At 38.0% G+C, this 11,428-nt stretch overlaps 1 pseudogene; it reads left to right on the forward strand.

Annotated features, from left to right (window-relative positions):
* Positions 1-418: 418 nt before the first annotated feature.
* On the forward strand, positions 419-8,306 carry LOC130885531 (serpin B9-like; annotated as a pseudogene).
* Positions 8,307-11,428: the final 3,122 nt, after the last annotated feature.

The raw sequence follows: 11,428 nt of genomic DNA on the forward strand, positions 1-11,428 counted from the left end.
AAGTCAGGCTAGAAGACCTAGATACACATAGCTGTTTTGTTTCTTCCCCTCCTCTTCTCTTCCTCCTCCTCTTTATCTTCAACTTCACCATATTCAGAGAGAGGAACTGGATTGTATGGGAAGATTCGAGAGTCCACCTCTCTGAGCTGTGTTCTGTGTGTGCAATCCTGACGATCTGACCTTCTATATATGCAGATGGACAGATGCTAGTTTGGTCTGCTTCCGTGACCACACCTAGATAATAACCTTAAAATTGGAAGGACTGCGACTGAGAATAAAACTTAAATTTGAAATATTAAGTACTTAGGAGTTTTGAAATGAGAACCAAGAGCAGAGTCCCAGATTTCCCCAAGTCAGATCAGTGAACCTCCAGCGCTGTACTGAGTACCATTTCTCCTTTGTCTCCAGACTCTGCATCATGAACACTCTGTCTGAAGCAAACGGCACCTTTGCCATCCATCTTTTAAAGATCCTTTGTCAGAACAACCCTTCAAAAAATGTATGTTACTCTCCTGTGAGCATCTCCTCTGCTCTAGCTATGGTCCTCTTGGGGGCGAAGGGAGACACTGCAGTCCAGATATCTCAGGTAAGTTCCCTGTCACCTGACCCTGTTTTACTTACCTAAGAGTTGCTGAAAAGGGAGGGTCAGAAAACCACACTCTGTTTCATGAGGAAGGAAGAGAATCTCCTCCAGTAATACTTCTTTAAGGCAATGATTTTTCATGAGTAATCTTTTTGAGAGATCTCAAAATTTTATCCAGATTTCACTTAGAAAATGCTTCATGAATAGATTCATGCTAGGTCATGAGTCACACATGATAAATTCAAACTTCTAAGAGGACTGAGACAGGATGATCACAAGTTCAAGGTTACCTGCACAACTCAGTTCCAAATGAGGCTTGTTTGTTTCTTTGTGTAATCCATGGAAGGAGGGTGTTGCAATTACAACTCAGTTGTAGGACTCTTGGAGCAAGTTTAAGGCCTTCTATTTAGCCCAAACACTTTATTTGGGGAAAAAAAAAAGATGTTGAAAATATTTGAAACACCAATTTCTTAGATAGAATTCAATTTTTAGAGCAATAGATTTTGTAATTATTTATTGGAAAGGAAGGCTAATACCTGTTTTTAATTGTTTAATTGTTTTATAATTTAATTGTTTAATTGATATAAGTAATAAATCTTACTTATATCAGAACCTTATGTACATCACTGCCTTAACCATCTCTTTAGCTTGCAAATTCTTTTTACAACCAAAATGTTTTATTACTGATGTCATACTATTTCATTGTTTTCATTAACAGACACTTGGTTTAAACACAGAGGAAGACATTCATCGGGGCTTCCAGTGTCTTCTCAATAACCTGAACAAGCCAGACAGAAAGTACTTGCTTAGAATGGCCAATAGAATCTTTGCAGAGAACACTTGCGAATTACCCCCAGTAAGTTGTATCAGTGGGATGATTAAAATTGAATTTAAAAATGTGTTGCTATAGATTTCTATTGAAGGTCTAGAGAGCTTGAGAAAATTAAAAATCAATTTCTAGCGAATGTCATGATCCATATTTATAACAATTGCTTTTAGAATGATGAGACATTAGGGTCATGTGTTCTAAGCCAACCTAAGCTATACAAGGAAACTAAACTCCGTAAACTTGCCCAAAGATGACAATTTTAAAACTATACCTCGAAATATTTCAAGCCTGACTACTTGAAATTTTCATTTATTTGGGTCTTATTATTCTCACTTACAAGGGCCACGTACATGAAGATGTTTGGTCTTTGCCATTATATTCAGGTGATTGGGAAGCTTGCTAGCTAACAATTTATTTTGCAATGTTATTTCCCTGAACATTTTCTCTCCAAAGACCTTTAAGGAGTCCTGTCTTCAGTTCTATCACTCGGAGCTGGAGCAGCTGTCCTTTGCCAAAGATCCAGAGGAGTCCAGGAAGCACATAAACACGTGGGTCTCCAAAAAGACTGAAGGTCAGAATTTCAAGTTATTTCACACCCCACATTCTTGTCCTTACCATCTACCCCTCACTCTTCTTCCCTTCCTCCTCTTTCTTTTTAGCTTCCCTTCTCTCCCCACCCCATGGACTAGATGTTATTTCAGGAAATCAAAGGGATTCAGACTAACATCATTATATGCAGTATAATTCAGACCTCAGTGAATTCATGGAGGTTTTACTCAGACACTTAGTTTTTAAAAATAGAGTTATTTGTATATTTCTTCAGGACAGAGGGATGATACAAATGTCATGAGAACTCATGGGCCTGATTTCTAGTCGAGCAGCTTACATTATAAGACAAGGGTGGTCTGCAGCTCATGTGACTCTACTTCGGAGATTCATGTGGAGATCTTCCTCAAAAGTCTTCCCTGGGCCCCTTCTTCCTACAGTCTCTATGGCACTGGCCCCCACCACCATTGTGTCTTAAGAGGATTCCGGTTTCTGATTTCACCCTTCCTGCCTCAGATCCCTCACTTACATTTGGTGAAACCAGCCTTGATTTCCATTGAAAATACTCTATCAGGGCTGCTCAGTTACATTGACCTAAAAGAACCTTTCATTTGGGTTGAACCTTATTTGTTTTTATTTCAAGCATAATATGTTTGAGAATTGGTCTCAGAGATCTTTGACACCATTGTCTGATAGGTAAACCAAACAGCTCTGTACCAATAAGTACATTCCTATTCGTGCTAACAGAGTGACAATAAGAATGAGAATCTCTTCTTAAAGACTCTACAATTATTTGCCCATTTTTTTTGTTAGAATCTTACCTCTTCTACACTTTTGATATTATAAATGAGCAGGATTCTCTTGACCATCGATGGGATCTCCCTTAATGGAGAAGAAGGGAATCTGTTCTCTTGCCTATGTTGTTTCTTTCATCAATGGAGAGTGTAGAATGGTAGTAGCTATTCAACAAACTACTTTCTGCCTTTGAGTCTCTGACATGTTGTGCTATGGTAGAACTGGGCATGGCCATGGTATTCTAGATAAGACTCTGTGCCTAACATTAGTGTATTACTCCGTGATTTCTAGAGGAATAGAATGAATATATAACACAGATGGGATTTTAAAGATTGGCATACAAAATACAGGCTGAGTATCCCACAATGACCAACTGCATGTGGAGAATTAGGGAATCTGAGAGCTATTCCATTGTCTCTAAGTCTGGAGACCTTATCAGACTAATGCTGGCATGGAAAACCTAGAATATTCTGGAAAGCCACTGGTTTTTGTCCACATGAAGGCCACAATTACTGAGTCCCAGTGTCAGCTAAAACTGGCAGTCATAGGGCACAAAGAGCATAGACGCACTCACCAGCAAGGGCTGAAGGCAGGCAGGCAATAGCAGTGCTCCTTCTCCCTCAGTCCTTTAGTTGGGGCAGCACAGGAAGGCATTGCCCAGTCTGGAGAGCGTCTTCCCCCTTAGTCACTTTCCTGGGAAATGTCTTCACAGGCCTGCCCAGAGACATGTCTCTTAGTTGATTCAGACAGTCAAGATAGTAACCACCAGAGCATCCAAGGTTAAATATTAGTTCCCTGTGACCCCTTCCACATTTCCTACTTCTTTGTTCTCCATCCTGGAGTCACTTTTTCTGCTTTTCCCAAACCTGTTCTTCTTGAGAGACTTGGAAGTCATTCAGCATCCTCAACTTGAGGATGGTCATTTGGTGCACACGATCTCCAGTCATACATGGATGTTGGGTATCTTTATTTCATTTTTTAACAAAATTCAGTAAATTTGGAGCTGTGATTCTTGAATCTACCCAGATGTCACATCAACTTATTTCTCACATGTGTACAAAATGAACCTGAATGAAGTCTCTTTTTTCTTAAAAGGGAAAATTCCAGAGTTGCTGTCAGGAGGCAGTTGATTCAGAGACGAGGTTGGTTCTTGTCAATGCTTTATACTTCAATGGAAAGTGGCATCAACAGTTTGAAAACACATGCACAAGGGAAATGCCCTTTAAAATAAACCAAGTAAGGAACAATACACAAATGTTCATGCCAGTGTGACAAAGAACTTGCATGGAAATGTGGAATGGTGAATGTGTAGGGGCTCAGTAACAGATCCAATGTCCTGTGAATTGCTGGACTTGATCCTCGGCCTAGAAAGAAAGAGAACGGGAAAGCACAGAAAACCTTTAGAAACTAATATTTCTGAATGAAAGGTTAAAACGTAGACAAATGATTGGAATATAGAACATTAACTGCCTATATTATTTTTCATCTTTTTGGTGGCAATTGCTGCTTTTGAAAACTTCTTATGTGACTTCAGTTTCTAGCTCATTCTAACCTAAATTCTCCTTATGTTCAAGAATGCCAAAATGTAACTGCTTACAATATATTAGTATAATATATATTAAGCATGATGCATAGCAGAAAAGAATATACAAACATTACTATGGTAAAGTATTTTATAACTACATTAAACATTTTAAACTATTGGCCAGTTTATCATTACTAAACAGTATTTACAGGTCTCTGTAAACAATGAAACATAGTGATTCAATTTCAGTGATCTCCATTTTAATTGCAGTATATTTAATTGCATTTTGGAATAGTTTGCTCAATCTTTAAACAAATAAAATTTAATGAATTTTGCAATGTTAAACTGTCCATTCTCTTTTTTCTTAGGAGTACTTTAAAGTCTTTTAAACCATGGCTTCTTTTATTTGGAAATTTATATAATTAATATAGATGTTCTCTAATAATCTTTTAATGTTTAATATACCATTTAAAGATTTGACTTTCTGCCTGTGATGGGTCATCAGAATATAATTGCATCACAAACCTACATGGAGATCTGTTCAGAGGGTCTCCAACTTGTAGTAATTTAATTAATTCACTCTGATTGGCTATCAGAATGTAGCTCCAACCTATGCCTGTCAGTATCTGTGCTCTGGAACTTTCTACTTTGTGATGAGTTAGAAGGTTGTGAAATATAGTAAATCTTTGAGCTTGTGTGCTCCTGTTAACAGCCTGTTTTCTGAGAGGATGTATCTGTCTGCAGTATCATTTACACTGCTATGAAAATATCCCAGTCTAATTTATGAAAACTCTTCTGTTATCTATAATTGATTATGCTGCTTCCTTAGGTATAATGACTGAAAATTATAAATGGTGAAAATCCTATTTCTGGTGTGTTGGTAGCCATCTTTCCTTTAGAGTAACAAGCTATATGAGATGATGAACTTAAATTAGGAATTATTTAATGTAGCTCATGGGTCCAGAATTTTTGGTCTGGGTCAGTTGGTCAAATCACTCCGGGTTTTGGTGGTACAGTACAACATGCTTTGAAAATGCATGGTGGTGTTTGGTCACCACACAGCAGTCAGGAAGCAAAAGAAAGAGGGAATGTATTGTCAAAATTTTCTTCAGGGGCAGCCCCTCTCCAAAACCTAACTTTTCTCTAATAGGCCCTGTCTCCTACGGTTTTTGTCCAGATCCCAATAGGTGTGAACCTGTGGACAAAGGCTTTGAAACATGAGCCTTTGTGGAACATTATAGACCCAACTATGACTTTAAAATATTAATAATTGAATGACACATTTCTCCTGCTGATAACACATGATGTTCCGTAAGTAAGTCCCTGCTAGGTTGCTGTTTTGTTAACTGGAGACAAATCAGAGCCATTTGAGGAGACTGATGCTACATGGAGAAAATGCCTCCATAAGATTGGCCTTGAGACAAGTCTGTTGGGCACCAACCCTGGGCAGGAGGTCATGAACTGTGTATGAAAGCAGACTGAGAAATCCATGAGGAACAAGCCAATAAGCAGCACTTCTCCATGGCTTCTGCCTGAGTTCCTGCTCTGATTTCCCTCAGGGATAGAATGTAACCCGAGAGTTGTAAGATGAAAGACCCTTTTTCTCCCATGCTATTTTGGTCAAGGCCTTTTGCCACTGCTGTAGAATCCTATCTACTACAGTTCCATATCTGCTTACAACTATTTTTAATGAAAGCAGGAAGAGACTGGTAGACATTAACTAAGTGTTCACTGGACCATGATTAGTGTTTTCATTGTGAGTGATGAGAACACTCTTGGCATTAACTTCAGCTCATTTGGAAACCTTTTGACCTCTCTCAATAATGTATTTTATGTCCTGGATTCATCTGTTCAGAGTGAGAAAAGACCAGTGCAGATGATGTATCAGGAAGACAGATTCAACCACGCCTACGTGAAGGAAGTACAGGCACAGGTGCTGGAGATGCCCTATGAGGGCCTGGAGCTGAGCTTTGTGGTCCTGCTCCCGGATGATGGTGTGGACCTCAGCCAGGTGAGGCGGAAGAGGTTGTATTATTCTAGACTCTAAATGTCTTCTAGAAGAGTCCAGTGTCTATTCTCATTAGAAGATGTTGGGGGATCTAAGATTCCTTTCCACGCATTCTCAGGTTCTACATGGATTTAGTCAGCCCCATGTTGGGACGCCAATTTGTTGGTGGAGTCTGCTTTTTCATTCTCATCCTCTCAGCCCTAAAATAACCACACAGAAATCTGTATTATTTGCAATACTGTTTGGCCAATAGCTTAAACGTTCTTACATCTAGTATTAACCCATTTCCATTATTTTATATTGTACAATGAGGCTCATGGACCACTAGTAAGTTTTCAGATGGCAGTTTACATCTTTCCCCCTCTTGCGGCTATATGGCATCTTCCTGACTCTGCCTCCTCTCACCCACCCTCTAATTAGTTTCCCCTCCTAGCACTTTTCTGCCCTTCACAGGTCGAAGGCAGCTTCTTTATTAACTATTGGTAATAAAACATATTCACAGCGTACCTCACCTCGTACATCAAGAAGAAAACTTAATGTTTTCATCCTGGCAACTTCATGGAGAGTGGGTAGTACTAACAGACTGAACTTCGAATTGTGTCCAGGCACGAGGTTTTGGGACCAAAGTGTGTTTAAGACTCCCATTGCGGGTTGTGTGACTTTGCCATATATTATAACTTCATCACAAGAATATGATGTGATGATCACTACCTGATAGGATGAAATGAGGGGAACTCAGGCAGCAAACTTAGCATAGTGCTTGGAAAATAACACCCCTCTGTAAAGAGAACTTTATCATGATCCTTGTTATTATTTTATTTTAATATACTAGAACATAAAATATGCAGAAAAATATTGCACTTTAACCTAACAAAGTGGAAGAGGAGGAGCGACATCCACAGACAGAAGAGTCAGGAAGACCATTATGGGACATCTTGCTCTTCCTTGCAGCTGGGTGCCCCACAATATGTCAGCCAGACTCTGATAGAGAGCAGTGCAGTGTGAAAGATCTAAGGGGTCTTTGTAATCAGAACAGCTTCCCTTCTTCTCATCCAGCTCCCTAACGGTGGCATGGCATCTGTAGTGTTAGTTAGATTTTCATCACTGATAAAATGCCTGACAAAAATAATGTAGGAGAGAAAGGATTTTTGTAGGCTCACAGATTGAGAGAGCTCATTTCAAATTACCTGTCTGCATCTTATAGTTCCATTGATGCAGGTGCATTTGGCAAACATTATAGGCCTTTTAGTAATCGGGAAGCAGAAAAATAAGAAGGGACAAAGAACCAAGGATTTCCTTCATAAGTAACTTCCAAGAACTGCTTCCTTCATTCTTCTAGATCCCCCTGATGCCTAAGATAAAAGTAAAAAGAGCTACAGAGCAAGCATTCATGATGAGAGTCTTTTGAGGAGTTTCACATTTAATTCACACAACCCACAAAACGCAGAGAATCTAATCTGGAATAGACCTCCCTTCCAGTGAGTTTAGGAGAAGATGGCCAGATCTTCCCACCCTCAGGCTGATGGCCTCCATACCCATCAGGGGAGCCACACACTAGCAGGACAGTGGAACACTTATACTGTCTGGCCATGTGAAGAGACAGTGCCCCATGTGGGATGATGGCGGAGTCTGTGAGCAGGAAGTGATTATGAAACTCTGGGTAAGACCTCAACTGTGAATCTGACAGTCTCTAAATCTGATTTTTCAGGTGGAAAACAATCTTACCTTTGAGAAGTTAACAGCCTGGACCAAACCAGACTATATGAAGAGAATTAATGTAAAGGTTTTCCTTCCAAAATTTAAAATGGAAGAGAATTATGACATGGGGTCCATGTTTCAGCACTTGAGAATGGTGGATGTCTTCCAAGGAAGCAAGGCTGATTCATCAGCAATGTCTCCAGAGAGAGACCTGTGTGTGTCCAAGTTTGTTCACAAGAGTGTTGTGGAGGTCAATGAAAAAGGCACCGAGGCTGCAGCAGCCTCGGCCAGTTGTCGTTGGGCCTGTGCCTGGTTGAAATGACAAATGCAAAACCATATAAACAATTCCTTGAAACTCTTCCATTGACTATTAGCATATAATTTAAAAATGATTTTGGGGGGGACTATATTATCACAAAATCATGCAAAAAATTATAGGTATATACAGAAAGTTTTAGAAAACAGACTTTGAACTCACAAGAGTATAAATATACATATATAATCCTGTATTCTGAAAAATATTGTCAGAAATAACTCCACAGAAAATATACTTAGTTACTCCTAAAGATCATTCTCGAAGTGTAGAAGAATGAAGTGGTATATTTTAAATGACAGAACTATATACAATTACAGAAATCAAATGGGTAAACTTCACAATAGGATAAAACTTGGCCACTGTATCATGAAGTTTTATGTGTGTGGTTTTTGAAGCTGTTAAGGCAATAAGTGTCAAATGTTTTAAATAACAGACAGCTGATTTCAAAGACTTGATCTTTTAAAAACTAAAGTGTAAGAGGTGATTAGTAAAAGAATAATAGAAGCTCAAACATTTTCAAGACCAAATTTAAACTGTTAAGATACATAAAGGATTGATAAAAAGTCATGCCTATAAAAAAAATCTCCTATATTTGTTGTAAAAAAGAAATCTGGTAAATGGAGAATGGTGACAGATCTAAGAGTTGCCAACAAGGCAATTCAATGGGCCTTCTACAATCTGTAATTCCTCTGCCTTCTCTATTACCAAAAGGATGGCCTCTTACAGTTATTGATTTAAAAGATTGTTTCTTCACTAAACCTTTACAAGAAAAGGACAGAGAAAAATTTGCCTTCACAGCACCTAGTTATAATAATTTTCAGCCCACTAGGAGATACCAGTGGACCATCCTCTCATGGTGAATGCTCAATAGCCTCACCCTGTGCCAATACTTTGTAAATGAGCCATTGGTAATAATACGTAAAAATTTCCTAAATCTATAATCTACTATTACATGGATGATATTTTGCTATCTGATTCAAACGTTGATGTTTTAGAAAGAATGTTTGAAGAAGTAAAAGTTTTGCCAAAATGGGGATTACAAATTGCTCCTGAAAAAGTAGAAACAAGAGATTCTGTCAATTACCTAGGTGATAAAATAGGTTTACAGAAAATTAGAACACAAAAGGCACAAATTAAGAGAGACCGATTATGGACTCTTAATGACTTTCACAGATTGTTAGGAGACATTTCTAATCCACAACCAGCTGTTAGGATAACACCTAATCTAATAGTTCATTTAAACAAAACCTTAGATGGTGACAAAGACTTAAATAGTTCCAGGAATTAACAGCGGAAGCGAAAAGGAATTGATTGTCTTTGAAGAGAAATTATAGGAGGCACATGTGGATTGGGTGAATCCAAATCTTAATTGCATTCTAATCATATTGCCTTCCATAATTTCCCCTACATGAATTTTAATGCAAAGGGAAGATATTTTCTTATAATGGAAATTTTTGTCACATAAACAAAGTAAAAAATTAAAATCTTATGTGGAAAATGTTTCTGAATTAAGCATAAAAGAAAAATGGAGACTTCATCAACTAGCAGGAATAGATCCAGCAGAAATTATAGTGCCTTTTACTAGTGATGAAATAAAAAAATATTATGGGAAGACAATAAACCTTGGCAAAGAGCTTATGCCCATTTTTTAGGAGAGATTAATAGCAATTATACCAACAGTGATAGAATTAACCTTATAAAGAGAACGACCTGGCTCCTTCCCTGCGTTATATGTGACACACCAATAATTAGAGCCTGTATATTCCATACTGATGCAAATAAATCAGGGAAGGCAGGTTACAAATCAGAAGATTTAAATGAGGTAGAACAAAGCCGTTATAATTCTGTCCAAAAGGCAGAATTATATGCCGTTCTCATTGTACTAAAGGATTTCAAAGAACATCTCACAATATGCAGAAAGAGTTGTCTTGCATATTGAAACCACTGAATTTATACCAGATGATACAAAATTAACTTCATTATTCATACAAGTTCAAGATATAATCAGGAATAAGTTTTGTCCCATAAACATAACAGACAACCAATTCCATATGGGTCTGCCAGGTCCCCTAGCACAAGGTAATGCAGAAATTGATTGATTATTGATTGGAAGTGTGATGAAGGCCTCAGAATTCCATAAGAAACATCATGTCAATTGCAAAGGTTTAAAGAAAAAGTTTTCTATTACATGACAACAAGCAAAGGAGATTATAAGGAGATGTCCTTCTTGTTCTTTCTATAACCAAACACCACTACCTACAGGGAGTAACCCAAAGTGTACCTAAAAAAATGAAATCTGGCAGATGGATGTGTTCCACTTTGCAAAATTTGGAAAATTAACATATGTACACCACACCACTGACACTTATTCCGGTTTTCATTGGGCAAATTCTTTGAGCTCAGAAAAGGCTGATTCAGTAATCACACATTTATTAGAAGTTATGGCCAACATGGGTATACCTGCACAAATATAGACAGATAATGGTCCAGCATATGTCTTTAAGAAATTTTTTGCTTATTATAATATAAAGCATATTACAGGTATACCAAACAATCCTACAGGTCAGGCAGTTATAGAAAGATCAAATCAAATTATAAAGGATACATTAAGCAAACAGAAAGGGATGAAAAATACCCCTAGAGATAGATCACATAATGCTTTATTAACCTTGAAGTTTCTTAATGTTAATGAGAAAGGAACAGCAGCAGCAGAGAGACAGTGGGTAATAGAAAAAACTTCTGAATTAAATCAGCTGGTGTATTTCAAGGATTTGTTGACCTCACAATGGAAACCAGGAGATGTGCTATGTTGGGGAAGGGGTTTTGTTCTTGTTTCCACGGAAGAAGAAAAGCTATGGATACCATCAAGATTAATAAAGATTTGATTTGAAAAAGATAAACCTCTTGATAAAGAGAAATGATGGTTTATCCACAGAGGTGACAATCACACAGGTGGTAAGGAAACCTCATGAGGGTTGGGGCAGGGTTCTGTTCTTGTCTTTGCAGGAAAATACTCATCTTCAAAAAGTCAAAAGACCTGGACATCTAGATGCCTAAAGAGGACAAGATAATTTTCCAGATAGGACCACCAAGTAAAGGAATTATAACTTATAAAAACAGGTCATCTG

The sequence above is a fragment of the Chionomys nivalis genome, chromosome 13, assembly GCF_950005125.1.
Source record: "Chionomys nivalis chromosome 13, mChiNiv1.1, whole genome shotgun sequence".
Classification (NCBI taxonomy): domain Eukaryota; kingdom Metazoa; phylum Chordata; class Mammalia; order Rodentia; family Cricetidae; genus Chionomys; species Chionomys nivalis.